The following is a 25,670-nucleotide window of genomic DNA, read 5'->3' as shown; positions in this document are numbered from 1 at the left end:
AAAATAAGACTTTTACTAAAGATATTGCATGCCTGGATACACAGATATGCTTCCAGGACCACTAGAATTACAACTAAAATACAGAAAAACTTCCTGAATAATCAACTAAAGTCTCACTGGAGATAACCCTTGTAACTGAGGATGGAAAGTGGACTAGAAGGAGATGTGGGCGTGTAAAAGGGCTGGCTGGGCTTCCACAGACAGCAACTAAAGTTCTGGAGAGATATCTTAGCTGTGTGGGATTCACACTGAGAACTCTGAGGTATAAACCTCAAGTTGGGCCCCCCCCCGCTAAAGTGCCCAGGATTGAGAAGGGTACACAAATGTCATCTGGCTGTGGAAAGCTATTGGTCAGGGAAAGACAGCTAGAAATTCAGGCACCCTCTTAAACGGCCAACACTCAAAATTTCTTGTGCAGCCACTCACCTTGTGCTATGTCAGAGGGAGGGCAGAGTGCACTTGAGTTATATGAGCAGAAGCCACCATTGAGGGCTCTGGCGTAGGAGCTCATGAGAAGACACCCTAGTTCAGTGATGGCGAATCTTTTGAGCTCAGAGTGTCAGAATTTTGAAAAACCCTAACTTAACTCTGGTGCCATGTCACATATAGAAATATTCATAAATTGTTTTGATATTTGCAAACATAGTAAAAAAATATTTATATTTTTGAAATTTATTTTATATATTTAAATGCCATTTAACAAAGAAAAATCAACCAAAAATATGTATAAAATGAACAAAAACAGAAAAACAATGTACATTTAGGAAAAAATAATAATAAAAACAATGATAATCAAATGGTATGAAAACTAGAAATTAGTGACTTTTTTGGTGCTGAAGTTTGTCTGCTAATTCTTCAATTGCAGGTTCATACTTGGTGCACATCAAGGCCAAGCAAGCGCCACTAACTTCATCTGTTAGCCAGTTTCTTTTGTTCGTTTTAATACTATTTAATGCTGAGAACAAAGTCTCACAAAAATATGTTGATGAAAAAATTGTTAGCAAAGCCATCGCTAGATTTTTTATGTCGCTAAAAGTGTCAGGTACTCTGTTCCAAGCACTCAAAATTTCTTGTTCGTAGTTGCACTCTTCTTCATCATTCAAACGATTTTGTTCCAGATTTTCAAGTTTTGACCTTAAGTTGACAAACACGTGAGTCCAAATGCTACCTTGAAAATCTGCAAATAGCATCTCTAAATCGTCAATTTTCATCCATTGGAAATCCTTTAATTCCAAAGTACTGTAAACAACTACATCTGGATACTTAATTATTTTAATGGTCTGTTCTAGGCTTCTAAATTGGTTGAATCTTTTGCTGAATTGTTCAAAGAAAAAGTTTACTATATTCTGGTACATAAGTATGGACTCCATTACACTTGTTGTAGTGGCCTTCTTGAAATACGTTTTTATCTGAGGAAAATACTTATAAGTTTTAGTTTCAATATCTTGCTTGAAAATTTTAAGTTTACTTTCGAAAGATTTGATGTATCCAAACATAACATCAATACTTTTGCCAAAACCTTGTAATTTTAAGTTCAGTTCATTCATATGAACAGAGAGATCTGTAAAAAACATCAAATTGCTACCCATTTATGATCATTGATCTGAGGAAAGTTTGCCAGATCCTTATTCTCAATAAATACCATAATTTCTTCAAAGCACTCCACAAATTGCTCAAGCACTCTTCCTCGACTCAGCCATCTCACATTATTGAACATCAGTAGTCCACTGTAGGTTGAATCAACTTCCTGTAAAAGTGCAGAAAATTCTCACTTGTGAAGGGGTTGAGAAGCTATAAAATTCACAATTTTTGTTACAACTGACATTAAATCATTCAATTCTGAGAATCCCGATTTGGCGTACAACACCTCCTGATGGAAAATGCAATGAAAAGGTACAAGTGGATGTCTAAAAGCTTCCGTAAACAATTTCAGGAATCCCACATTTTTCCCCACCATATTTGGTGCCCCATCTGTCATGACTGACACAATCTTAGAGATATTAATGTTTAGGTCCCTGAATGTTTTTTTAAAAATATATTTTATTGATTTTTTTACAGAGAGGAAGGGAGAGAGATAGAGAGTTAGAAACATTGATGAGAGAGAAACATCGATCAGCTGCCTCCTGCACATCTCCGACTGGGGATGTGCCCGCAACCAAGGTACATGCCCTTGAATCGAGCCTGGGACCTTTCAGTCCAGAGGCCGACGCCCTATCCACTGAGCCAAACCAGTTTTGGCCCCTGAATGTTTTTTTTTAACAACCTTACATATTTTGTTTCCTGATGTACTTATTGGCACTGATTCTAACTTTATCAACTCTTCTCTCATTGTGAGACCATCAGAATATCTAGCATTAATGGCCAACCGAGCATTTGATGTGACATCAGTAGTTTCATCAAGAGAAATCAAAAAATATTTACAACTATTTATGTCTTTTTTTAATTGATGTTGTACGTTTTGTTAAGATCTATTATTCTGTCTTTGATAGTATTTCTACTGAGTGGTAACTCAGAAATTCTTTTAATAATTTCATCTTTATTTTTCATATCGTGAAATAGAGCTGGTGCACATCTTAGAAATGTTTCCTTAATAAATTCTCCATCACTGAGGGCTTTTCCATGCTGAGCTATGGAGTGAGCAATACAGTAACTTGCTGATGCTAAATTTGTAGAGCATCTTACAAATTTAATGATGGAATTTGATGGACTTTTATAGAGGTGTACCTGCCTAGAAATGTATTTCTTCCTTTCATCGATACTTTTTTTTCAAGAGCTAACAATGCTTAGTCTCTTTACATTCCACATTCTGCTTACTACCGTTTCATTACATAGTATGCACCTTGATCTGTTGTTTCTGTCGACTCTCGTACATCTCGGTCCATATGTCTTGAAAGGGTCGGCTGCTGCTACTTCCAGTTCCTTTTTCATTCAATCTTGCTTTTTTGTTTTTTTTGATTCTCCATCTCAAGGCTGCAAAAATAAATAAATATAAATCATGGCATTTTTATAAAAGGTTGATAGGTTTCTTACCTATTAACTTTTTGCAGTGTTGTTGCACTGACTCCTGGTCCAAAACAATTCAAAGATAGTGTGTATAACCAACAAATATATGGTGCTGTATTCAATTATCCGACACGTAGAATGTCTCATCGAGCACTGGTGCACTGTATATCTTTTTCTTTTAACCCTCCCACTCCTGTCTCCTAACGAACATGGCGATCAAGTGCGTCCGTTTGCCGAATGCACTCGTACACCCGGGAAGCTTACCAGAAGCACATGTTGACAATAACGAGGCCGTTTCCAGAATCGGGTATTTTGTCACTCGAGTAAAAATACAATGTCATGAGTAAAGATTAATCTCTTTATAGTGCAATTCTTAACCTTTTTATATTAATGTCAATATTGGAACAATGTATCTTGGATGTTTTCACTATGTATCTTTGCTATGCAACACCGATGTACATGTTTACATCTGGTTTTAGAATTGCATTATTGATCATGAGTAATAATATTGCTCGAGTGATGCCCAACTCTGGCCGTTGCAAGAGACAAATATTTGAATTATGCAATTTTTTGTCTCTGTCGATGTGTGTCACCCAAAATGAGTTTGCGTGTCACCTCTGACACGTGTGTCATAGGTTCGCCATCACTGAGTTAGGACTTGGAGTGATAGGAGATAAAATGGTTGAAATTAAAACAGATCAGACAAATATTGATGTTAGATATTGAGAAAGAGCTGTGATTTTATATTAATCAAGTGGTAATAATATTGATAGCATCTAAAATTGATGAAACATATGCCAAGTGCATGGAGAAAATAGTCAAGTCAAAGGACACTCCCATATGGGCAAGTTTGCAGGCCAATAGGGCATAAACTATTCAGCCAGTTCCTGTTCTGGCTTCTACTATAGAAGATGCCAGTAATATAAGAAATGATAGGGGCTGTAATCAAAAGCTTATGTTGTTTATTCATGGAAATGTCATATTCATTGCACCAATTATCAAAGGAACTAATTAGTTTCAAAACCCATCTACACTAATAAAAGAGAAACATGCAAATTGGTGTCATTCTGTTACCCTTCCCATTGGCTAATCAGGGCAATATGCAAATTAACTGCCAGCCAAGATGGCAGCCGGCAGCCAGGCAGCTTGAAGCGAATATGAGGCTTGCTTGCTTCAGTGATGGAGGACTCAAACGTTCCCTGCCTGCCGCTGCCAGTCTCTGAGCTTGCAGTTTGAAACATTGTTACAAATAGAGAAGCTACACAAAACCCCATAAACCTTCTTTCAGCCAGCCAGGATCTCAGAGCTGGAGTTGAAACAGTGTTTCGATTATAGAACCCAAACAAACCAGATTCCTGCTTTCAGCAGCTGAGGCCTCAGAGCTGGAGCCAAGACTCAGAGCTTAAGCTGGCCCAGAAAAAAAAAAAAGAAAGAAGAAAAGGAGCGGTTGGGAGCTTCAGTCACCCGCCAGCCTGAAAACAGCCCTCAGCCTCTCACCCAGGCTGGCCAGGCAAGCCAGTGGGGACTCCCACCCTGAAGGGTGTGTGACCGGATGCAAACAGCCATCGGCCCCTCACCCAGGCTGGCCAGACACCCCAGTGGGGACCCCCACCCTGAAGGGGGTGTGACCGGATGCAAACAGCCATTATCCCCTCATCCAGGCTGGCCAGGCACCCCAGTGGGGACCTCCACCCTGATCCTGGACACCCTTCATGGCAAACCAGCCAGCCCCTACCCATGCACCAGGCCTCTTTCCTGTATAGTAAAAGGGTAATATGCCTACCAGCACCGGGATCAAGGGAGCCACGAGTCCTCCTGTCACCGGGATCAGCATGACAGGGGACAGCGCCCAAACCCCCTGATCACCCTGCGGCTCTGTGTGTGACAGGGGGTGGGGCCACAACCTCCCATTCTGCCCTGCTCTGTTTTTGACAGGGGAAGGCACCCCAACCCCTGATCAGCCCTGCTCTGTGCCTGATAGGGGGAGCTCCCCAACCCCCTGATCGGCCCTGCTCTGTGTATGACAGGGTGCGGTGCCCCAACCCACCCCCCCTACGGGCCCTGTTCTGTGTGTGACGGGGTAGAGCCATAACCTCCCCATTGGCCCTGCCCTGAGTGTGACAGGGTGTGGTGCCCCAACCCCCTGTTCCGCCCTGCTCTGTGTGTGACGGGGGGCAGTGCCCCAACTCCCCTATTGGCCCTACTCTGTAGTGACATGGGGGAGCTCCCCAACACCCTGATTGATCCTGCTCTGTGCATGACAGGGTGCGGAGCTGCAACCCCCCTGATTGGCCCTGCTCTGTGAGTGACAGGGGGCAGCGCCCCAACCCCTGATTGGCCCTGCTCTGTGAGTGACAGGGGGCAGTGCCCCAACCCCCTGATTGGCCCTGCTCTCTGCGTGACAGGGGGTGGCACCGCAACCTCCCCATCTACCCTGCCTTGAGTGTGACAGGGGGCTCTGCCCCTACCCCCCAATCGGCCCTACCCTGAGTATGACTGAGGGTGGCATCGCAACCTCCCGATCTGCCCTGCTGTGTGCATGACAGGGTGTGGCGCCCCAACTCCCCAATTAGCCCTGCTCTGAGCCCGACCATGGGCTGCACCTAGGAATTGGGCATGCCCTCTGCCACCCGGGAGCAGGCCTAAGCCAGCAGGTCATTATCTCCCAAGGGGTCCCAGACTGTGTGAGGGCACAAGCCAGGCTCAGGGACACCCCCCTCCACCCATCCCCCCCGGGTGCACAAATTTTTGTGCACCGGGCCTCTAGTCAATTGTAATGGGTATAACTATAAAAATTATCATAAAAGCCTGAGCAGTAATAATACATTATATATTTTGTCATCTTCCAGTAGAGCTCTAAATTAGCCTAATTCAGCAAGGATTAGCAGACTTAGGGTAATACCTATCATACTTGCTCAGGCTCTGAATATGAAATATAAGGTGCCTCTGATATCTTTATCCTGAGTTGAAAAGAATCAAAGATTCATGAATATAGGTAAAATGGCTGAGTAAGCATTACACTAAACCCAAAGACAGAAGCCAAGCCCTCTTTTTACCAAGGCCCTGTGGTGTGTTGCATTTTGAATTGTAAATTTAAAGAAGCAGCTTCAATCCTGCAGGGGCTTTTCCCACCTTTCTTTTTTGGGGTTAGGAAAGTAGATTGAAGCCAGTTGGTATTTAGCTCTTAGATGACATATTTTGTGGGTTTAGAGCCCATCAATCTAGTACTGGCTTAGTGTTAGAAAAGTAATTGATATGCATTCATTTGATTTAAGATTTTCTTTTGCAGTGGTTATATCAGGAGTTAAATAAAGATTACTTGCTTGGAGCTTTGAAGTCTCCTGGTCCAGGCTAACCTACACTCCTAATTCAATGCTACTATACCCAGTGCAACTGGGAGAGAGAGTGTTGAGATTACAACTATCGGTGGTAAATAATTTTGTTTTGCAATCTTAAATTGTCATTTAATTTTTATGTTATTTGGAATATTGTGAGTGATATAGCATATGTAAGTTGTATTTAGAAATATAAATTAAGTGGTGTATGATGACTATAAGTGCACTTAAAAGAATGCTGTTATTTTGTTAATTCTTCAATAATTATTCACTTAGGTAAGAAGCCTGTTAGTAAATGGGGAGAATCTTCCTAAGGATAATATAATGGTTAGGATAATTGTAGCAATTATGGTATTTTATTTCATACTAGTGGCCCAGTGCATGAAATTTGTGCACGGGGTGGGGGGTGTACGTCAGCCTGGCCTTTACCTTCTTCAATCTAGGACCCCTGTGGGATCAGGCCTAAACCGGCAGTCAGACATCCCTCTAGGACCGCTGGCTCCTATCTGCTCACCTGCCTGCCTGCCTGATCACCCCTAACCACTCTGCCTGCCAGCCTGCTTGCCCCAAATGCCCCCCCTGCCAGCCTTCTCATACCCAACTTCCCTCCTTTGTGGGCCTGATTGTCCCCAACTGCCCCCCACACCAGCCTGCTCACCCCCAACTGTCTGCCCCTGCCGGTCTGCTTGCCCCTAACTGGCCCCCCCTTCTGGCCTGATTGCCCCCAACTGCCTTCCCCTGTGGCCTGCTCACCCGCAACTGTCCAACCTGCCAGCCTGCTTGGCCTCAACTGCCCCCCTCCTGCTGGCCTGCTTGCCCCCAACTGCCCTCCCTTATTGCCTGATCACCCCCAACTGCCCTCCCCTCCTGGCCTGATCGCCCCTAACCACCTCAGCCTCAGCCCCGCCATCATGGCTTTGTCCAGAAGGATGTCTGGAAGGTCTCCTGGAAGGTCTCTTGGTCTAATTAGCATATTACCCTTTTATTAGTATAGATGTGATATGGAGATGACACTGTAGTTGATGATCTTATTAACAGTATATATGTAGTCCTTGTTTTTAACATATATATAAAGATATTTAATAATATAGTTATCTTGTAAATTAGAATAATGGTTATTCATCCTAATGGGGTGATTGATGATAGTTTTATATAACTGAGTTTCATTTAACCCCCACAGCCTCCAACTGTGATTGATCCAAGGGAAATGGTTAGGAGTATATTAAAACTGATGATGGGTAGAAATTCTGTATATAACAGATAGTGGGACCAGTTTTGGTCATGTTAATAGAATGAGTCCTGATGACAGTGGAATACCTTGTATAAACTTCTGGAACTCAGAATTGAAAAGGGGAGAGTCCTAGTTTTATTGTCAAAGCTAATGTTATGATCACAGGTGCTACTGGGTTTTATAATTTCTAATTACTCAATGACCAGAATATAATAAGTTGACAATTGCAGTCAATATAAACAGCATTGATGCAATGGTTTGTATGAGGAACTATTTGGTAGCTGTTCTGTAGATCAGAGATTATCTTATTTTGTTAACATAAAAATAATAGACAATATGTTTATTTCAAAACCTATTCAAATTATTAATCAATGCGAGCTACTTATAATAATAATAGTTCCTAAAGTAACTGTCATTACAATTGTGGATAAAATCAAAGGCTTATTAGCATGGGAAGAAAATAAAACATTTCCAGAGTATGATGTCTAGTATATAAATCCAGGAAACCATACAAGAATGTCTATGTAAGCACCACAGACATGGAAATAAGAACCCAAAAAGCACTTTGGATTGTCACAGCAGTCCTCATTCCTCCATCTAGTAGCCCGTTTAAAAGATTCATCTCAGATCACAGAGGAGTGATGTGCTCTTGTCTCCTTTGTCAAATATTAATTGAGGGTAATGGCTAATGTTGATTTCTGGATTCTCCGTTTTGTTCCATTGTCTATATGCCTATTCTTATGCCAGTACCAGGCTCTTTTTGAACACAGTGACTTTGTACTATAATTCCTCCAACTTTGTGATTCTTCCAACTTTGTCCTTCTTTCTCAAGATTGCCACTGCTATTTTCAGACTTTTTAGTTCCATATAAATTTTTGGAGTGTTTGTTCTAGATCTGTGATATATGTCATTGGTATTTTAGTGGGGATTGCATTGAATCTATAGATTGCTTTGGGTAGTATGGACATTTTGATGATGTTGATGCTACCAACCCATGAAGATGGTATATTGTTTCAGTTTTTGTATCTTCCTCATCTCTTTTTTCAACCTCCTATAGATTTCTGAATACAGGTCTTTTACATCCTTGGTTAAGTGTAATTCTAAGTATTTTATTTTTTGTTGTAATGGTAAATGGGAGTGTTTTTTGTTTGTTTGTTTGTTTTTTAGTTTATCTTACTGAGAGTTCATTATTGGTGTATAAAAATACCATTGCTTTCTGGATGTTACTTTATATAATGCTATGTGGCTGAATTCAGATATTTAGAAAATAGGCCTCTGTAATCCATCTCCAGCATAGTCAAGTTTTAATGGAAATTGTTACTGAATTTTCCCAGGGAAAACAGAATATAGGGGGGAGGGAAGAGAATATAAGAACAAAGAACTGTATACGGGAGTCAGTTCTTCGGAAAACTCCCAAGTGTCCAGAACAAATCTCATGCCCAATTTAACTAGATAACGGGAGGTGGCAACAACTAAAAAAGGCCTCAATTCATTTGTTAAAATGGCCTTATAGGGGGAGACCAAGATGGCGGCGTAGGTAAACACCGGAGACCGCTGCCGCAAACAACCATTTCAAAAATACAACTAAAAGACTGAACGGACATCACCCAGAACCACAGGAAGGCTGGCTGAAGAGAGACTCTACAACTAGAAGGAAAGAGAACAGCAAATCGAGACTCAGAGGCGGCGCAGTGTGGAAAATACAAAGGTACCGAGGTGCGCGCGCAAAGCGGGCTGGTGGCTGAGGGCGCGGTTGTCGTTTTCTGTCGGGAGTGAGTCTCAGACTCTGGGCTCCAGATCCGGGCGAGTCTCTAGGGACCCAGACTCAAACGGGAGAAGCGGGATTATCCGGCATCAGGGGGAACCTGAGGGCAGCTTTCTCTCCGAAGTTTGCAGCGGCTGCCGGGGTTCTGAGAAGCAGAGCCTCTGGGAACGGGACTGAGCGTGGCCATAACTGCTCCCTCCGCCCGCCCTGTTGAGCCCGCCCCGCCCAAACCCTGCGCACAGCCATTTGCCGATCGCCTCAGGCAAAGGCTGGATTAGCGCCTCCCCAGAAGGCAGACATTTTCCATACAGCTGATTCCTATAGCCAGTCGGCCTGGAGGTCAAATCCCTCTAGTGTTAACTAGAACAATTAAGGCTTGGCAAGAACAAGACTGCGCACAGAGACCACAAGGGGGTGCACCAAGAAAGCATAAAAGATGCGAAGACAAAAAAACATGACAGAAATGGAGGATATGGAGCTAAGAATCGCAATTTTGAGGGCTTGCCATAAATTTGTGCAGAGCCTCATGAAAACTAATGAGACCCTCGATGCTACGATAAAGAAATTAGAAAGTAAGCATACACGGACTGAAATAAAGAATATTATACCCAATAGCAGACCAGAGGAGCACAATAATCAAACCAAAGATTCGACAAAAAACACCCAATGGGAAAAGCAAAATGAAAAAAGAATCCGAAAGTGTGAAGATAGTGTAAGGAGCCTCTGGGACAGCTTTAAGCGGTCTAATATCAGAATTATTGGAGTGCCAGAAGATGAGAGACAGCAAGATATTGAAAACCTATTTCAAGAAATAATGGCAGAAAACTTCCCCCATCTGGAGAAAGAAATGGACTTACAGGTCCAAGAAGCATAGAGAACCCCAAACAAAAGGAATCCAAAGAGGACCACACCAAGACACATCATCATTAAAATGCCAAGAGCAAAAGACAAAGAGAAAATCTTAAAAGCAGCAAGAGAAAGAGGCTCAATTACCTACAAGGGAATACCCATACGACTGTCAGCTGATTTCTCAACAGAAACTTTGCAGGCCAGAAGGGAATGGCAAGAAATATTCAAAGTGCTGAATACCAAGAACCTACAACCAAGATTACTTTATCCAGCAAAGCTATCATTCAGAATTGAAGGTCAGATAAAGAGCTTCACAGTTAAGGAAAAGCTAAAGGAGTTCATCACCGCCAAATCAGTATTATATGAAATGCTGAAAGGTATCCTTTAAGAAGAGGAAGAAGAAGAAAAAGGTAAAGATACAAATTATGAACAACAAACATGCATCTATCAACAAATGAATCTAAGAATCAAGTGAATAAATAACCTGATGTACAGAATGAACTGGTGATTATAATAGAATCAGGGACATAGAAAGGGAATAGACTGACTATTCTTGGGGGGAAAAGGGGTGTGGGAGATGCGGGAAGTGACTGGACAAAAATCATGCACCTATGGATGAACACAGTGGGTGGGGAGTGAGGGTGGAGGGTGGGGTGGGAGCTGGAAGGAGGGGAGTTATGGGGGGAAAAAAGAGGAACAAATGTAATAATCTGAACAATAAAGATTTAATTAAAAAAAAATGGCCTTATAGGAGGCAATAAGATCTAGGTGACATATGAGGAAAACCATTAATCCCATAGTAATCAGCCAATGAGGAATTAGAGGAGGGACTCTCATACCCTATTAATAAATAGCCTATGTTCCCACTCCATGTGTGCCTATTCAACTGGATGGACACCCGCTTTTGCAAGAATGTATTAAAAGTCTTGTTTTCACCAAACTTCTGTCTCTGAGTCCATCATTTGAATTTGGACAGGTGAACATTTCTCACAATATATTAAATGTAGTTAATTTTTGGTGGAGTCCTTAGGGTTTTCCATGTACAATATCATGTCACATGAAAATAATGAGTTTTATTTTTTTTATAAATTTGGATGCCTTTTAAATTTTTTTCTTGACTAATCTCAGTAGTTAAGACTTCTAATACTATGTTGAACAGGAGTGGTGAAAGCAGGAATATCTGTCTTATTTCTGTTCTTAGAGAAAATGGTCTTAATTTTTGCCCATTGAGCATGATGTTGGCTGTAGGTTTGTCATTTATGGTATTTATTATGTTGGGGTATGATCCCTCTAGTCCAACCTTGCTGAGAGTTCTATCCAAAAAGGGTGTTGGATTTTGTTGAATGATTTTTCTGCATCAATTGATATGATCATGTGATTTTTGCCTTCCAATTTACTTATGTTATATATCATGTTTATTGATTTGCAAATATTGTACTAGCCTTACATTCCTGGAATAAATCCACTTGGTCATGGTGTATGATCTTTTTAATGTATTTTTTGAACAAATTTGCTAATATTTTCTTGAAGATTTTGGCATCTATATTCATTCAGAATATTGGCTTAAAATTCTCTTTCTTTGTAGTATCTTTATCTGGTTTCAGACTTAGGATACTACAAGCCTCACAGAGACAGTTGGAAATGTTCTGTCCTCTTGTGTGAGATGGCATGTCCCGTGTGGCTTTGGGTTTGGGATCTGGAGAAGGGCCACGGGAAAATGATGAGACGAGATAAGAAATAATAATTTGAAAATTTGGGGGCAGGTGGAGAGTCCAATGCTAGGGGAAGAACTTCACTGGTGCCCAGGCCCTGTCAATCTTTTATTCAATTTTAGATACACATATTGCCCTTAGTCAGGCAGGCAATTCTGGTAACAGACAGACTATCTTAAAGGTCAGTAAATATTAGTAAAGATTTACTTTGAGACTATTTGGTCAGGAAATTGCTTGAGCCACCATTGTCTCGACTAAACAATTGGTGCATAGTTTGACCCTTGCCAGAGCTCAAGGTTCACCAGCATTCCGAGCTCCTTGTTTACACTTTTCTGATAGTGAAGACAATTAGGTAGCTTCCACCACTCTTGGATTTTTTGGAACAGTTTGAGGCAGTTGGGTGTTTTAATATTTGGGAAAACTCCCCTGTGAAACTGTTTGGACAGGACTTTCATGCTCTGAGAGGTTTTTTTGTGGGTTTTTTTTAATTGCTTTAATTTCATTAGTAATAATCAGCGTATTCAGGTTTTCCAATTCTTCCTGATTGAGTTTTATAAGATTGTGTTTTTCAAGGGTTGTATTCATTTCATAAAAGTCATACAGTTTGTCATAATACAAGTGTTCATAATATTTTTTTACAATCTATTGGGTCAGTTGTTACTTCACTTTTTTGTTTCTGATTTTGTTTGCTTGGGTGCTCTTCCTTGTTTCTTGATGAGTCTGACCAAAGGTTCATCAATCTTGTTTATCTTTTCAAAGAACCAACTCTTAGTTTCATTGATCCTTTGTATTTTTTAGTATTTTTAGTCGATGCCATTTATTTCTGCTCTGACCTTTAATGTTTTCTTCCTTCTAGTTACTCTGGACTTTTCTTGCTGTTCTCTTTCTAATTCTTTAATTTGTAGTGTTAAATATTTTTGTCAGAAGTTTTTGTTGTTATTTTGAGGTAGGCCTATAATGCTATAAACTTCTCTCTCAGAACTGCTTTTACTGTGGCCCATAGATTTGGAGTTGTTCTGTTTATTATAATAATAATAATTATTATTATTATTATTATTATTATTATTTTTATTATTATTATTATTTTAAATCCTCACCTGAAGATTTTTCTATTGATTTTTTAAAATATTTTTTTATAGAGTGGAAGAGAGAGGGAAAGACAGAAAGAAAGATCAATGTGAGAGAAACTCATTGATTGGTTGTCTCCTGCATGTGCCCTGACCAGGGCCTGGGTCAGGGAGAGCCTGCAACCAAGGTACATTCCTTTGATTAGAATTAAAACCATGACCCTTTAGTTTTCAGGTTCAATACTCTATCCACCGAGCTAAATTGGCTAGGATGTATGTTCATTTTTACTTCTTCCCAGAAAATTTTTCATTTCTTCATTGATTTCTTTGGTAACCCATTCATTGTTTAATAACATGCCATATGTTTGAATGTTTTTTAATGTTCTTATTGCAGTTAATTTCTAATTCTTTGCCATTGTCATCTGAGAAGATGCTTGATATAATTTCAATCTTCTTGAACTTGCAGAGACTTGTTTTGTGTCTTAAAATATAATCTATCATTGAGAATGACCCATGTGCACTTGAGAAAAATGTATTTTCTGTAGCTTTGTGGGGAAATGTTCTGTGTCAATTAGTTCCATCTGATCTACTAGGTCATATAGCATTGCTGTTTCCTTGTTGATTTTTTGTGTAGAAGATTTATCCAGTGCTATCAGTGGGATGTTTAAGTCCCACACTATGATTGTATTGCTGTCCATCTCTCCTTTAAAATCCTCTACAAGTTATTTTTTAAAATTTTTACTTAGGTGCTTCTGTATTTAATGCCTATATGTTTACCAGAGTTATATACTCTTGCTGTATTTATCCATTTACGCTAGGCAGTGACATCCTTATCTCCATTATGGCCTTCATTTTGAAGTCTATTTTGTTAGATATGAAAATGTCTACCACAATAATTTTTTTTAAATTTTACATTTACCTGGGAAATTTTTCCCATCCCTTCACTTTCCATCTTCTACCAGCAGGTCATGAAGAGTTTCTCATGAGACCAAATGGCTAGACTTTTAGAGGGACCACGGTAATTGGACCACTATTTTTATAACTTTTTTGAGCCTCCAGTGCCTTCCCAGGATCAATTATGTTTTTACCACTTTAAATTGATATAATCTTCCTGTGCATGACCTCTTTATACCTCTATTGGTGACATCAGAGCCTGGTCATAATGGATGGCTCATGTTACATGGAAACTTGCTCACCCAAGGTTAAACATTTCTTTTTATAACCAAGAAAATCTCAGTTCAATTTTAGGGTGATGACAGTGCCTTTCCCTGAATATTTGACCCTCCTAGTTAAGACTGCTTTGGTCTAAAGAGGGGAAGAAAGCCATTGGTAATGCACAGATGAACCTTGGCCAGAACCTGGAAATGTTACCCACCACAAGTCTCTGGGGAATCAGAATCCCTATGTAGCTTGGTCTCTAGGGCTACTTCTTGCCCAGTTCTACACACTAATGGACCATGATGATCATGTTTGCCAGCCTCTGGGTCCAGCCCTCCTCTTTCTCAGTGACTCAGGGGGAAGGAACAAATTGAGGGCCTTATTACCCTATGTTCTGTCTCTATTCACTTTCTCAGTAAGGATTTTAAATTGATAGGACAGGGGGATGAGTAAATGTTTTTTTTTTTAATTAAATCTTTATTGTTCAGATTATTACATTTGTTCCTCTTTTTTCCCCCCATAACTCCCCTCCTCTCAGTTTCCGCCCCACCCTCCCCCCTCACTCCCCACCCACTGTCCTCGTCCATAGGTGCACGATTTTTGTCCAGTCTCTTCCCGCATCTCCCACACCCCTCCACCCCCCAAGAATAGTCAGTCCATTCCCTTTCTATGTCCCTGATTCTATTATAATCACCAGTTCATGCTGTACATCAGATTATTTATTCACTTGATTCTTAGATTCACTTGTTGATAGATGCATGTTTGTTGTTCATAATTTGTATCTTTACCTTTTTCTTCTTCTTCCTCTTCTTAAAGAATACCTTTCAGCATTTCGTATAATACTGGTTTGGTGGTGATGAACTCCTTTAGCTTTTCCTTATCTGTGAAGCACTTTATCTGACCTTCAATTCTGAATGATAGCTTTGCTGGATAAAGCAATCTTGGTTGTAGGTTCTTGCTATTCACCACTTTGAATATTTCTTGCCATTCCCTTCTGGCCTGCAAAGAGAAATCAGCTGACAGTTGTATGGGTATTCCCGTGTAGGTAACTGACTTTCTTTCTCTTGCTGCTTTTAAGATTTTCTCTTTGTCTTTTGCTCTTGGCATTTTAATTATGATGTGTCTTGGTGTGGTCCTCTTTGGATTCCTTTTGTTTGGGGTTCTCTATGCTTCTTGGACCTGTAAGTCTATTTCTTTCACCAGGTGGGGGAAGTTTTCTGTCATTATTTCTTGAAATAGGTTTTCAATATCTTGCTGTCTCTCATCTTCTGGCACCCCTATAATTCTGATGTTTGTACACTTGAAGCTGTCCCAGAGGCTCCTTACACTATCCTCGTATTTTCAGATTCTTTTTTCATTTTGCTTTTCTTGTTGGGTGTTTTTTGCTTCTTCATATTTCAAATCTTTGACTTGATTCTTGCGCTCCTCTGGTCTGCTGTTGGAAGTCTGTATAAAATTCTTTATTTCAGTCAGTGTATGCTTACTTTCTAGTTGGTTCTTTATTACAACATCGAAGGTCTCATTAAATTTCTGGAGGCTCTCATCAAGTTTATCGGCAGTTTCTAGCAAATTATTGAAAGCCCTCAAAAGTGCGTTTTTTAGCTCTATATCCTCCATTTCTGTCATGTTTTTTTGTCTCCGCATTTTTTATGCTTTCTTGGTGCACCCCTTGTGGTCTTTGTGCGCAGTCTTGTTGTAGTTAAGCCTTGATGGTTGTCGGCAATACGGGGGTGAATGGACCTCCAGGCTAACTGGCTATCAGAGTCAGCTGTGTCTGCAGTGGGAGAGCTTCTGTGCTGAATCTCTAGGGCAGTGCTAATCTAGCTTTGCCTGAGGCTATCCGGCAAATGCCTCTGTGCAGGGCTTGGGCAGGGCGGGTCCCCAGGGATCTACAGGATGGGCTGAGCGAGCAGTTATGGCTGCTCTCAGTTCCGTCCCCAGCGGCTCTGCAACCGCTGCAAACCTCGGAGAGAAAGCTGCCTTCCCGCTTCTCCCGTTTGAGTCTGGGTTCCTAGAGACTTGCCCAGATCTGGAGCTCAGAGTCTGAAACTCCCTCCCAATTGAAAACAACAACCGCGCCCTCTGCCCCCGGCCTGCTCCACATGCACTCCGAACCTTAGTATTTCACTTCAGCACTGCACCTCCTCTGAGTCTCATATGGTTTCCTCTTTCCTCTTAGTTGTAGAACTTCCACTCAGCCAGCCTTCCTGTGGTTCTGGATGATGTCCATTCCATCTTTTAGTTGTATTTTTGAAGTGGTTGTTCGAGGCAGCAAACTCCTGCGTTAACCTATGCTCCCATCTTGGTTCTCCCCAATGTTTGTTTTTTGGTTGAAGATGATTTTGCATATCGAGTGATAGTCCAAGCTAATGGCTCAATTTTTATGAAAGAAACTTCTTTGTCTTATATGACTCAAAAATAGGCCAAGGGTTACTCCTCAAAAAAACAATAATTATTTGTGGAGGTTATGAAGACCTTAATTGAAAATTCTGAGCATCTTCACAGTGATTTGCCTCCAGATTGAAAGAGTTAATTGGAGAACACAGGCTTGAGCCTTACAAAATCTAATAAATGTCAAAGGAAAAGCTCATTCTGTTAGCCTACGCCTTTCACAAACATGCTCCCCTTGAGTGGTTATTTTACAGAAATTCCTGAAGACCATCACCCCTGCACAAACCTCTGAAAAAGGACGTCTGACACCAGCAGAAGGACAAAGGGTGAGGTGGTGAAACTATGGACCTGATATGTGTGTCAAGCCAAATCCCCATCTACTGCTCACCCTGAGTGCATAAAAAGCCTGCTCCCTCCCCAATTCACGGCTGGCTCTTTCTGGAGTCAGACCACCTGCACCCCATGCCTCGAATAAACATAATTTTTATTAAACTGAGCCTTGAGTCCATTCTGTGTGACCCCAGCCCAACCTCGAACCTTTCAGTTGATGCTGAAGACACAAGAGGGTCTGGCAGTGGACCACTGGGGCAGTTCCTGGTCCCATCAACTGGCCATTTGCCACTCTGAGGGACTGTGATTGCTCGGCTCCAGAGCAGGTCCTTTGTTCAGAAAAGACCCTCAGCCACGCTTACTGCAGGGCCAAACTTCCACAGGTTGTCAGGGGCATGCCTAGGTCCCGAGAACCTTCCCCTCACCCTTTTGGGCTTCATTGGGTCACACAGATGAACAGATTAGGGAGCGACCATTTCCCTGCCCTCTAGACATCAACACTGGACCATGAATTGCCTGATAAGTGGCTATAGTCTGTTTTCCTCTGTTTGCCTGGCACTGTCCTGTAATTTTGTAATCCTGGGCTTGGAGGCAGGCTTTGGGCTAATACCATACAGTTGGACCCCTGAAAATCCAGCGCTGGTCAGGACAAGTCCTCTGGGGGAACCAGATTCCCTCACCCCCTCTACTTAAAGGGACACCTGTCAAGAAGGGAGAGGTCCTTCAGTTTGTGAAAGTTAAGGGGAGACAGTGATGCCTTTCTCAGCTGTAACTTCACTGGAAAACAGACCTTCAGGCACAATCCGCCACCATAGGAAAATTCACAGTAGGCAATTCACTCCTGGGGTGACTGTAATACCACTTGGCCACAACGCAAATTAAACAATGAGCCCTAGGGGCCCAAGAATGGTACTTTAAATTTCCAAATTCTAACTGAATTTACTAACTTCTGCCACCGGCAAGGCAAAAATGGTCTGAAATCTCACATATCCAGGCTTTCTCATGGGAGAAACACATGAAACTCACTTTGTGACAACTGTTCTTCCTCTCAGATTTTTCTCCTTCAGTCTAAGACCTCCAAGGATCCCAAAACTTCTCCATCCTCCTTTACTTCCTTTGATCCTGAGAATTAAACCCCAATCCCTCAGCTACAGTGCTCCTTCTCTTCTCCCTCAGGCAGACATCCCTCCTATCCCCTCCAATACTTGTTCTGGCATGGTTTCCAGACCAGCCCAGAAGGAACAAATTCATCAAGGAGACCTTTTAAATATGGCCTCAAAGTCTTTATAATGAAGACAAGGAGACCCAAATCCAAAACCAAGGCTGAAACCCAGACAAAGGCCTTTCAACTCCTATCCACCATTCTCATGAACCCCAAACAAAGTACTGGTCCTCCAACCAAGTGTAGGTCAGGGCCTAAGCCTCCTCCAGGCCCATGCTTCAAATGCAACAAATGCAACAAGAGAGGACACTAGGCCAAGTCCTGCCCAAACCCGAGACCCCCATCTGGGCCCTGCCCAAGATACAGAAGGAAAGGCCACTGGAAATCAGACTAGTCTGGCCCCTCTGGGTCAGACCTCAGCCAGTCAGCAAGGCCACTCCTGGATCTGGTTTGGAGCTCCCAGATCTCTAGGGATTGGCCACCAAAGACTGAAGCTTCTCAGGCCCAGACAAAGCCCCACAGGACAGAGCCTCAGGTAACAACTGTGGTGGCAGGTAAGCTAATCTCCTTTTTAATTGACTCTGGGGCCATTTATTCTGCCCTCTCTGAATTCACTGGAACCCTTGTCCCCTCCTCAGTCTCTATTATGGGGGTTGAGAGATTAATGTCACAGTTAGTAGCCATCTAATCTTACTAAGTAACCCCTTATCCACTCTTCTTGCCAGAAGCGAATGATACAGACATCCCCTCATAAAGCCAGCTGTCCCAAAAGGACAGTCACCTACCTCAATTTTACTCTCACTCCACAAAGCCACAACATTCCTTAGACTGTAAACACCTTATGTGCTAGGGTGAGGGACTGAGGCATGGAAGGGTTACGGAATGTGCTAGGGGGAGGGACTGAGGCATGAAAAGGTTACCGATTGTATTAGGGTCTGGGATTGTGACAGAGAAAAATTGCTAGATTGTCTCAGAAAACAATGTATTATGATTCAACTCAGCCAGGTGTGACTCTGTTTACCTCCCCATTCATACTTGTAAACTTTGTATGAACTCTGCTAGTGCCAGAAAATGCTTTGTAGTGTTGCAGATAACAGGCTTTGCTGTACCCTCAGTTGGCACTACAAGCTGCAAGGCTCTCAGAGTGGGGAGGGACGGGGCTGTAGTCAGCTGGCCAGCTTAATAAAGGCTCCTAAATTTAAATTCTGAGTCGGTGGTCTATCTTGCTGAGTGAACCCATAACATTTGGAGGCCCACAGTGAGATCCCCAGTGGGGGTGAGAGGGACCCCTATTTAAGACAGGAGGCTCCCCCCCATTTATCGCCGGGCAGGCAGTGAGATACCCCAACTGTGGGGAATAACTACCAAGGAGGCCTCCAGTCTCCATCCCAGGTCCCAGGGAGGTGGAGGAGACTCCACCCAAAACTTTTGATTCGGAAACTGAGCCACCTGGACTCTCGAGAGAGGTAAGAGACCAGTTGTTAAAAAGGAATTGGGACTTCCCATGGAAGGACCTATATGGAGGGCTGGATGCAGCGGTACTCCTGGTCCTGACCCACGGCCACAATGGTGGCCGGGGTCCCTGGTTCGTGTGGCTGTAGGCTGCACCAGGTTTGTCTGTCTGGTGTTTGTTGTCTGGTATTTGTTGTCAAAAAGTTTTCTGCTTCTGTGTGCACCCTGCTGCAATGTTTTTTGAAAAATGTTCAGGACTTCAGAGAGCAAGCTGCAGGTTCCGGGCAACCTTAAGTTGCAATTGTCTGGTTTGTTTTGTCTTTGTTCTTTGTTGTCTTTGTCTTTGTCAAAATGGGTTAGGGACACTCGTCTTCGTCGACCCTCTATCAGTCAGGCCCACTCCGGGTGAGTGGAAGGGGAGCTTGATCACCTTCCGGGAAGCTATAGATCTCCCTCAGGAAGTGGGAATTAGTTAGGAATTGGGTGGATTGTTTAAACTCTGAGTGAATGTCTGGTGAAAGTGTGAGAGTGTGGAGGGAGGGGGCCTGCCCTCTCCTCTCCTTTATGTAGCTCCACGACTTCGGTTACGGAGTCCGAGTGGGCTCCAACCTGTGGTTTCGAGATTTGTCATATGGCATAACAGTGACTCACCCCCAAGTAGAGGTGACCAAGCCCAGGGTTTTTATGGGTGCACCTTAACTAAGACGAATCTAAGCTCCCAAGGGATGTGGCCAGGTGGGCATCTGAGTGAGGATCTGTGAAAACAGGTCACCCCCTCCCTTATCTGTGTCACGTCACCGATCATCATGGGGTCGGGACAAAGTAAACACACTGTTCTCAATTGCATGTTGGAAACAGCTGTTTGTTTGTGTGGGACTAGCCAATTTACTACAGAGAAGAGGGACTGGATATAGCTCCAGCCTGGGCTAGTCTACTAAGAGAGTGTTTGAATGCGTGGCTGCTCATTAACTAGTCTGTGTAAAGTGAAAGCTACTTTGATTTATTCTGCTTTTCTATTGATACACTTGGCCGAACGTTTGGGCTAGACCCGTAATGGTCTTCAAAAGTCTATTGCAGCTGTGAGAATTATTTTTCTCAGAGTCTTTTGCTCACTATTAAAGGGGAATCAGCCCACTTAGTTAATAAAGATTTCTGTCTATCAGTTGCTCTTACCTAGGTTGTAAATTTACTGTATTAAACTGAAGTTCTGGGGTAGATTTAAAGGTTATAATGTTAATGCCTTTGATTTACAGTGATTCTGTGAACGGGAGTGGCCCACCTTCCAGGTGGGGTGGCTGGATACAGGGTCTTTTGATCTGACCACTGCCTACCGGGTCCATTATGTCATATATGGCCACCCAGGGCATCCTGATCAAATTCCTTATAATCAGGTTTGGGTTGACATATTGTCCAAGAAACCCCGGTGGATGAGGGCATGCCTCCAGATGGGAAAATTGGGACAGAGACAGACAATTTTTTGGCTGGGCCCCAGAAGGAAAAGGCTCCCCTGGTCCTTCAGGGAGAGCAGGAAGAACCCATTAACCGGCCACCCCCTGTGGTCCCCCGGCGCCAGATCTGGGTGAGCCCCAGCCTCAAGCCCAGGCCATGCCTCCAGCTCTTGACCTGGAGCCCCTGCCTCCCCCAATGCCAATTGTCTTCCCTCTGGACCCACCGATGGGAGGGGCTTTGTTGTCCTTCAACCCCATCAGTAAATCCCATAATAGATAGGGACAGCGTATGGAGACAGAGAGAGACGGGGGAGAACCTGCAGGACCCTGTAACATCCACCAGTCCTGCAGTTTCTATGTTGCCACTAAGGCAGGCAAGCCCTCTACATCTGGGGCCAGACAGGCAGCCCTCTAGGGATGCAAGGCGAATTGAGGTGCTATTACCCAGCTCCAGACCATATTGGGGAGTGAATGATCGAAGAAGGGGGCTGGATGCTCGAGCTGCCTGCAGTGGCCCTAAAAAAGCAGCAGCAGCAGCAGCAGCAGCAGCAGCGAGAAAGTGGAGAACAGCAGAAAGTTACCTGACACTAGAGCTGCCCTGCTGTTGTCCAGTGAGAAATAAGTGTTTTACAACAAGCAGTACAAGACTTGGGCCTTTGGCTTGCAGGCTACAGCAGTCAAGCCAGAAGCCAGTGACTGGTACTAGCCTTCATACAGCCCCAGGAATAGGGCAGCAAGCCTGGGATCTATGAAAGCTGCAGATAGAGCTACTAAAAGGTCCCTATTTGCAAATATGCTAAAAAGGTTTAGTACCTGTTGCTGCTGGAAGAAAAGGGTCTGATATCCCTTCCAGTGCACTCCCTTCGAAGAGGTCTGGTCACTGCTCTGCCACAAAGGGGACTGGTGGGAAGACAAGAATAGCAGGGCCCTGTAACTAATAAACAGGGTTAACAAAAGGGCAAAGAAAAGGGCACTCTCCCTGGACCTGGGAGCCATCAGGGCTTTGAAATTCTCCAAGAGAGGAGGAGTCTGACTCAGAGACTGGCCGAGACCTCCTTGGGTTAGAAGGACCGGAGGCTGCATATTGAACTTATAGACTGCAGTTTGCTAGGCAGAGGACCAAGCCCAGTTGTATAGGGGTTAAGCTACCTGAATACAGCAAAACAACTTTCTCCTGTGCCAGAATACATTTTAAGGAAATTGGACAAACTGTATTTGTGGGTAGAAAGAAGAACTGGCCACAATGCACATCCCTGACAGTAGCCTGCAGAAAACTGTATAATAGACTCAGATGATGCCTGCATCTTCATAGTCATGGCTCCAGAGAGACAAGGACAATTTTGCCTTAGATAGGAAGGTCAAGAATAGACTTTAGTCACCTCCCTAAAAGGTATAGCCATACCATATGTCATGTTTAGTAGCAGAAGATTTAGCTCTCTAAAGCAGCCATAGTGTCAATATTATATTTCATTGTATTAATATGTTGTATTAACCTTTGATTCTCTTACAGGTTTGAATGTAGCTGTAGCTGCCAGCAGTTGCTGTAGACCAGTGATGGTCTACAGTCCTTGGTAGTCTTTGGGAGTAACTGACAAGTGTCCAGTCTCCCACATGGAGGGCCATTGTTATGGCTATGTATTTGCTGTCCTAGAAGGGGGCTATGTGGGGGGAACCTCAAAAGTAAAGGGTGCCTAGCTGCTGAGAGGTCAAAGAAGAATACCCACTAGGTTTTGGTCTCTATTAAGAGACAGTTGACAGTTAGCAACATGTATACTGTCTTGCAGGCCTGTGTGACCATGCCCATGTCAGGGGTAGCACAAAACCTCAACCTTAGGAAACTGGGGAAGGCATGTCTAGAACAGAGGGGGTTAGTAAAGTAGTGAATACTGGCCCTCTGTTATAGGAAATACAAACCCTATGAGGTCCTGTGACATATAAGACCCTGTAAGGAAATAAAGTTCCTTTAGTCCGTTCTGAGAGAACAAGTCAAGTAAGGGAGACCTACTACAGGGACAACTGTAACTATCTATTTAAATATAGACACATTGTAAAATTTCTTCTTACCATTTAAAGACAGATTAAAGGCTGTGTTTCCCTCCAGGTGACCAGATTGGAACCCCTATAGTGACAGGGGAAAGGAGGCTCTCAATGGGTATCGCCAGACTCTATTGGGGGGCATCCTAGCTGCTGCTCGGAGACCCACAAACCTCTCTAAGGTGACAGAGACAGTCCAGGGGCCTAACCCTGATGCCCTGGAAATTGGAGGGCTGTCAATATTGCATTTTTTTCCCAGTTGGCCCCAAATATTAGAAAAAAAATTGCAGAAGTTAGAGGGCTTTGAGGGGAAATCAATCTCCAAGTTGGTTGAGGTGGCCCAGAAGGTTTTTAACAATTGGGAGGACCCGATGGCATGTTTAAACACCCGGATGGTAAAGGTCCTCCTGGTCATAAGTGAGGAAAATGGCCCAAAAGGCCAGAGAGACAACAAGGGCCAAGAAAAGCCTCACGGGAGAAAAGGAGTCCAACCCTGGCTTGGGAAAAGTCAATGTACATTTTGCAGAAAGTAAGGACATTGGGAACCGACTCCCATGTTAGTGGAGGAGGTGGATTAGGGTTGTCAGAGCTCCGCTGGTCCCCTGAGAACCCAGGATAACCCTGACAGTGGGGGGGGGGGAGGTGGGGGGGCAAAAGGTGGACTTCCTTGTGGAACTCAGCACTCACTCAAGCCCTCTGGTGGGGAAAGGGAAAAAGAGTGAACATTTCCGCTTCCTGAAAGCAGCTTCCTTGAACCCTGCCATACTCCTCCCTGAGGAGAAGGCAGAGGCACCTTTGCATGACTGTGAGGAGACACTGACTACCCTCACTTCCCTCCATGAGGACCTTATGGACCAGCCCCTGCAGAATCTGGATGAGACCCTCTACATGGACGGACAGGAGCAGCTTCGTAAAGGAAGGTACCCAGTATGCGGGGGGAGTAGTAGTGACATGAGGAGGAGCCAGGGGAGATCTACAAACTGCCAGGATTAGAAAGAAGCCCTGGTGAGCACCCCGGCACTCACCCTGCCAGACCTACCCAGGGACTGCAGGGATATATCTCCTCACACTGCCCTTACAGGAGGATACGGGAGCCACCTTAAAGAGGACTCCTGACCTCAGGAGGAAAGGACATTAAAAATGCTCCTGAGATACTCAACTACCTGGCAGCCACGTAGGAGCCAAGGAAGTGGCTAAAAGACCAGTAGGGCCCCTAGAAGTTCTCATAACCCTGCCAGCATGAAGGCTCCCAGAGAAGCCTACTTATCTGCCAGAGAAGAGGCTACCTGAGAAATAAAGGGCCTGGTAAGGAGAGGCTAGATGGATAATTCTGCCAGATGGGAGGCCTATAGTGCCAGAAGCCCTGGGGCGGACTATCACTTCCCAGACTCACCAGAGTATCCATCTGGGGGGAATGACGCTATCAGGACTACTGGGAAGAGAATTTTACATCCCAGGGCTCCAGAAAATATCCCAAGACTTGGTTAGAAGGTGCCAAATATGTGCCCCAAATCAAGGGCCCCCTGTTGTAGCCGTGCTGGGGCAGCGGTTCCGAGGTCAGAACTCCAGAGAACACTGGGAAGTGGACTTCACTGAGATACCAAGAGGACAAGGAGGGTATAAATACTTACTGGTTTTCATTGATGCCTTCTCTGACTGGCCTGAGGCATACCCAACCAAGGCAGAGACAGCACAGGTAGTAGTTAGAAAACTCCTCACTGAAATTGTCCCCCGGTTTGGCCTTCCACCATACATGGAGTCCGACAATGGCCCGGCGTTTATCATCAAAGTTACACAATCCGTAGTTAAGGCCCTGAGAGTTACTTGGAAATTACATTGCGTTTATAGACCACAGAGTTCTAGACAGGTAGAGAGGATAAATGGGACCTTAAAGAAAACATTAACTAAGTTAAAATTAGAGACTAGCAAAAACTGGGTAAGTCTCTTTCCTCTTGATCTCCTCAGAGCTAGGTACATCCTGTATGTTTGGCAGGACGCCACCTCTTCTTCCCCACCTAAGGGAGGAAGATCTTGCCTGGCTGTCTACCCGAAATTTGCTTAAGTTCTTACAGGCTTTGCAGAGCAACACCACATCGGCACAACGGGTGGTAAGAGCTGTATGGGAGGAGGACGTGCTGAGATCCAGTCCAACACAGCCTGCCTTCTCTCTGGGTGATCTCATCTGGGTGAAGCACCATTACCCTAGTAGCCTGGAACCTAGATGGGATGGCCCCTACCAGGTGGTGCTGACCACTCCAACTGATCATCAAAATCACAGGAAAGAGGCACTTGAAATTGTAACCCCGTCCTCCTCATGCCTCTCACGTGGTGGACTGACCAATGAAAAAAAAAAGAAAGATGAAGAGACTAAAACTCTTATGTCAGCAGCCGAGACCCTGGCCAATTCTTCACCATCAAATGCTGGACTCTTCCCTGGTGGCTCGACCCCTACATTGCCAAATGCCTCCTCAATTTCATATCATAGAGGAGGGTGCTGAATCAAGGATTTGATTCAGGCATAAGTCCAGTAGGGAATGTGCTAGGGTGAGGGACTGAGGCATGGAAGGGTTATGGAATGTGCTAGGGGGAGGGACTGAGGCATGAAAAGGTTACCGATTGTATTAGGGTCCGGGATTGTGACAGAGAAAAATTGCTAGATTGTCTCAGAAAACAATGTATTATGATTCAACCCAGCCAGGTGTGACTCCGTTTACCTCCCCATTCATACTTGTA

The 25,670-nt window shown here is 43.6% G+C and overlaps 1 long non-coding RNA gene across 1 annotated transcript in view; it reads right to left on the bottom strand.

The window, feature by feature from the left end:
• Positions 1 to 1,589: 1,589 nt before the first annotated feature.
• Positions 1,590 to 25,670, bottom strand: part of LOC139000539 (uncharacterized) — a 70,713-nt gene continuing 46,632 nt past the window's right edge. Inside the window, exons 2-3 of the long non-coding RNA XR_011469632.1 lie at positions 2,840 to 2,970; positions 1,590 to 1,747 (exon numbers count right to left, since the gene is read on the bottom strand). This is a non-coding gene — a long non-coding RNA (uncharacterized lncRNA). The remainder of the gene's footprint in view (positions 1,748 to 2,839; positions 2,971 to 25,670) is intronic.

This window comes from Myotis yumanensis, unplaced genomic scaffold, assembly GCF_028538775.1.
Source record: "Myotis yumanensis isolate MYYU_CA2020_CCGP unplaced genomic scaffold, mMyoYum1.0.hap1 SCAF_24, whole genome shotgun sequence".
Taxonomy (NCBI): domain Eukaryota; kingdom Metazoa; phylum Chordata; class Mammalia; order Chiroptera; family Vespertilionidae; genus Myotis; species Myotis yumanensis.
The sequence above is the reverse complement of the archived record's forward strand: the minus strand, read 5'-3'. Positions and strand labels throughout refer to the sequence as shown.